The 5375-nt window shown below is 47.5% G+C and overlaps 1 pseudogene; it reads left to right on the top strand.

The window, feature by feature from the left end:
• The first annotated feature begins 4348 nt into the window (after positions 1-4348).
• Positions 4349-5055, top strand: LOC125556537 (auxin-responsive protein SAUR36 pseudogene; annotated as a pseudogene).
• The last annotated feature ends 320 nt before the right edge of the window (positions 5056-5375 follow it).

Raw genomic sequence — 5375 nt, 5'->3', positions numbered from 1 at the left:
TTTCTTCCAGTCTGGATCATCAAGAGCCTCTTGATAGGTGTGTGGTTCTCCTGTGGAAGCAGCTAAGCCAAATTTAATCTTATAATTTGTAGGTTGAATAACACCTGCTCGAAGACGTGTAAGTGGTGGTGTAGGATCCTGTGTATGCATAGAGGATCCAGGCGTTGGAGAGTCAGCAGAGCCAGCGGCAGATGCACCGACAAGCTCCTGGATCGAGCCATCCAATCCCGAGGAGGCGGCTGGGCTATCCACGCCCGCTGGATCTTCTGCGGTCGAGCGAACAGCAAGGGACGACGAAGCTGCGACAGAAGATCCGGGTGCAGTCGGCGCATCCGTCTCGGATCGGGAGCCAGACACAGTCACCCGCCTGATGTAGACGTGGGGGTCCGCCGTGAACTGCGCTGTCGGCTGGGCCCCCAGAGCTGATTGGTACGGGGCGTCCACAAGGGACGACACAACCGCAGACCGCCGCGTGGCGACACGGGACGGGGGCGAAGCGGGCGTGCGCATGGGGCTAGCCGCCGCCTGACGAGGCGCTGATCCCGAAGCCGATCCAGTCGGCCCTGACGCAGTTAGGGACGCAGATCCCGAGGGAGACCGCACCAAATTTTTCGTGGCAGCCACAGAACACATAGGTGCACCATTTTCTTCAAAAGTGGCATCGTTTTGACATGCATTTTTGGCACTGTTTGTTCCTGTAGCAACAACCTCAGATAAAAGGTTAGAAGAGTTAGTCAATATTGGATCAATACAATCATCATTTCCCACACAAGCAACTCTGGATAAATTTGGAGGAAGGAGAAGAATCTCTTTTCGAAGTAGAGCATCGGCATTGGGGTTTAGTTCGGGAAAGGGAAACTATGTTTCGTCAAACATGACATCACGGGAAATATACACACGACCAGAAGAAACATCAAGGCACTTGACACCCTTGTGTTGAGCAGCCAAGGAATACACATTGTTGAGATCGAAATATGAGTTCGCGAGTGGTGTAAGGACGAAGATTCGGCCAACAAGCACACCCAAAAATACGAAGAGTAGAATAATCAGGTGTGACATGTAGAAGGCGTTCAGTGGGAGTTTCATTAGCTATTGTGCGACTAGGCCACATATTGATAAGATGAACAGCGGTAAGAAAAGCTTCGTCCCAAAATTTTAAGGGCATGGAGGCCGCAGCTAGAAGAGCTAGACCTACTTCAACAAGGTGTCTATGCTTACATTCTGCGGAACCGTTTTGTTGATGAGCATGGGGACAAGTCACATGATAAGATATGCCAATCTTTTGAAAAAACGAATTTAGGTTTTCATACTCACCACCCCAGTCTGATTGCATGGCAATGATTTTTCTATCAAACATACGTTCAACAAGGGCTTGAAAGTTGTGAAAGACTTGGAACACATCAGAACATTTTTAAGAAGATAGATCCAAGTGTATTTGCTGTAGTCATCAACAAAACTTACATAGTAGATTGTATACCAATAGAAGTGGGTGCTGGACCCCAAACATCAGAAAAAATAAGTAGCAAAGGCTTGGTAGACACACTGGTAGAAATAGAATAAGGTAACTGATGACTTTTTGCTTTTTGACATGAATCGCAAATAGTTTCTGTATCTCTCTCACCAACAACTGGGAGTTTATTTTTACTAAGAATTTGATGAACAGTAGCAAACGAGGGATGACCTAAACGACTATGCCACCTTTCAGCAAAAAGCTTGATGGCACCATACACTTGTTTATTGAATTTGCAGCATTGAGGAAGCAATGAATAGAGCCCTTGCACATAGGTACCTCTATGGAGAACTCTCTTTGTGACCTGGTCCTTGATCAAAAAGAAATAGGGGTGAAACTCTAGAAAGACATTATTATCAAGAGCAATGCGATGAACGGAAAGAAGTGTTTTAGAAGCATTGGGAACATGCAAGATTTCGTTTATGACAAGGTCTTTATGTGGGGTTTTGATAATTGATTGACCAACATGACTAATCTTCATACCTGTCCCATTGGATGCGGTGTAGACTTGATCATGACCACGGTACTTTTCATGCATTGTCACCTTTTCCAGCTCTCCAGTGATGTGTTTTTGGGCGCCCGTGTCGAGGTACCAATTTGTGTCAACACCATATGAAGTATCAGCAGCAGCTGCAACCTTTTTTCTTTGGGATGTATCATCGGCATAGCGCCAATCACAATCTTTAGCAATATGGTTAGTCTTTTTGCAGATTTGACACTTGCCTTCATAACCTTCATAGCCCTGAAAATTGTTGCGCCCTCTGTTGTTGTTGTTGTTGAAGGAGCGCCTAGGATTGTAGCCACCTCCGAAGTTGCCCTGCTGGGAATATCCACCACCACCACCGCTGTGATGGCCACCACCGACGCTGTTTTGATGATAGCCACCACTACCACCATTATAGCCACCGCCACCAGAGTCATGATAGCCGTTGTTCGAGTTGTTTTTGTTGTAGTTGTTCCCGTCGCCGCTGCGAGATCCGCCGCTGCCATTGCCTTTATGCTGGCCACAAAACCCCTTGCCGGGTCCCTGGCGGCTGCGAGAAGCGCTGTTGGCCGGCGACTTGAAGCTGCCTACGCCAGTCCCATGGAACATCTCGACTCTCTGATCGAAGTTTTCCACCATGGAGAAGAGCTGCTCGATGGAGATCGGATCAGTACGAACGTCCAATGCGGAGATGATGGGATGATACTCCATATCAAGCCCCGCAATGATGAAAGACACCAGCTCGTCTTCCCCGATCAGTTTTCCTGCCGCTGCAAGTTCATCAGAGAGAGCTCTCGCATATTACCGAAGTAGGTTGCAGCCAGCAGTGTGCCCTTCTGGGCGTTGGTGAGGGAGGCCCTGATGTTATTGACGCGCGAGAGAGCGACTGCAGAGAACATCTTGCTTAGGGTTGTCCATATTGCATATGAAGTTTCCATCGAGGCCACCTGAACAAGCACTTCTTTGGAGAGGTTACGAAGAAGGTAGGCGACGATTTGCTGATCTTGGATGAGCCAGGGAGGGTAGGCAGGGTTTGAAACGAACCGATCCTTGCCCTCTTTGTCCTTGGTGGTGATGGTTTTGGGAGGCTCCTCTATAGTCTGATCTATGTAGCCATACAAGCCGGCGCCCATTATCTGGGATCGTGCTTGAGCTCGCTAGAGGACGTAGTTCGTCCTGGTGAGAGGCTCGGAGGTGTTGTAGTTGAGGCTGGAGGTAATGGTGGTGGTGGAGGTTGACATGGCTGCGGGTTGATGGGTAGGGTATCAACGAGGAAGAACTAGGCGTTGTAGGTTGTTGCGTGGGGAATCGATGGAGAGGAACTAGATGTGGTGGAAGGGCCTGCTCTGTATACCATGTAAAGATTGATGGAAGCGTCTCAACCCCCGAACAGGGAGCCCGCAGGTATATATATTGATGTATGCGTGAGAGACAAGACATCCGGTTAGAGATGTAACCGGATAGGAGTATTACAGAGAGGGAGATCGAGATTACAGAGAGAGAGATCGAGATAGAGTCCAACAGGTTTAAAATAGAAGAAAATACTATCCCTAGCTATGTATATGTGCCACGCAAGTCACCTATTGATGCACTCAATATGTATCGTTTAACATCTCTCACTTAACAACAATCATGAGATACTTGTAATCTTGTACTCCCTCCGTCCGGAAATACTTGTCGGAGAAATGGATGTATCAAGGTGTTGAAGAGATTTTTTTATCTTCTTGTTGCATGAGCAACTCACGCACTAAATATCTCCATCTCAGCAGGGGCCACTCTATGGAGTATTTCATTCGTAAAGATATGATTAATCAAGCACCCAAAATGATTAGTTTGTATCACAAACAGAAATGGACCCAGTTTACTCACGGTCTCCATGTGCTTCTTATATTTGACATTAGAACAAATCCAGCATGGCAGCACGCTATGATACCCAACCACACCGTACCACAAGTCTAGAATGCTAGTTCTGCCCAACAAGTGGCAAACCGATAGCCCCAGACAAAACAAATCAAGATCACATTTCATTTGGTAAGACATGATTCATCAAGCACCCAAATGATTATTTTGTATCACAAACAGAAATGGTGCCAATTTACCGACGGTCTCCATGTGCTTCTTATATTTGCCACTAAAACAGATGAGTATGGCAGCACACTATGATGTCCAACAAGTGGCAAACCGATGGCCCTAGACAAATCAAATCAAGATCACATTGCACTCTTGCAGTTAGCATTGCATGTTCTGAGCTCATGGCCATGTCCCTTGCCAACCTGTCAGGATAGATGCTGCACCTAAACTGCATTGTTCTCTTCTCTTTCTCCCTCACCCCTATAAATCCATCAGATTAGCACCACCACCAGCACATCAGCTCATTCAGAAACCAAAGCAACATTACCACACCTAGCCAAGAAAGAAATACGAGGAGGAAAAGAAACATGGTTAGTGCCAAGAGACTTGCTCAGATGGCAAAGAAGTGGCAGAGGATGGCGGCCATGGGGAGGAAGAGGCTCACCCGAACCACGACAGCGGTGAAAGGAGCAGCCAATGGCGAGTGCTGCGCGACGTCGCCGTGGGTGGCGATGAAGGGCCACTGCATGGTGTACACCATAGATGGGGCACGGTTCGAGGTGCCGCTGGCATACCTCGGCACGTGGATCTTAAGCGAGCTCCTGACGATGTCCCACGAAGAGTTCGGCTTTGCAGGCGGCGATGACGGGAGGATCGTGCTGCCCTATGACGCCACGGTCATGGAGTACGCCATGTGCTTGCTCCGGAGAGATGCCTCCACGGAAGTCGTGAAGGCATTCATGAGCTCCGTCGTGAGGCCGTGCAGCTTTGAAGGCAGTGTGGTGGGCTTACGGCTTAACCAGCAAGTAGCAGTTTGTTAGCTTCTGAAGAATGGCATGCAGCTGTAGAGGAGCTAGATTTAGCCCTACTCTGTTCATTGCGTGATGTTAATATACAGTAGCAAGTTCTGGATTGGACAAGGAAATTTATGAAGATTACCTGAATTTTGTGACATGGTGAACTTTTGGTAACTCGAATAGAAGTACCATGGGTATATAGATGAGAAATTAAGAAGACATACCTAGTTGGCAAGAGGTACCTGTTAGAGTATTGTTTGATATTGTTTGAGCTAGCTCTACGTGTTGTAGTAGCATTGGAGTTGGCTGTATGTGTCCGGCTTAGGTTTGCCTAGCAATCAAGGTCGGCGGGTGATTAGATTAGGAAGTACTCGTGTCCGAGTCTAGTACGAGTCCATAGCAGGGTCGGTCAAGTCTAGCCGGATCGTGTATATATATACACGAGCCTGTGTGAGTTTTTTTCGTATCGACATAAAACAAGAGAAGAAATAAAGAGAAAGAAAGGCACGACATG

The sequence above is a fragment of the Triticum urartu genome, chromosome 5A, assembly GCF_056163025.1.
Source record: "Triticum urartu cultivar PI428250 chromosome 5A, HENAU_Tu73, whole genome shotgun sequence".
Classification (NCBI taxonomy): Eukaryota; Viridiplantae; Streptophyta; class Magnoliopsida; order Poales; family Poaceae; genus Triticum; species Triticum urartu.
Note: the sequence above shows the minus strand (reverse complement) of the source record. Positions and strands in the feature narration are given on the sequence as shown.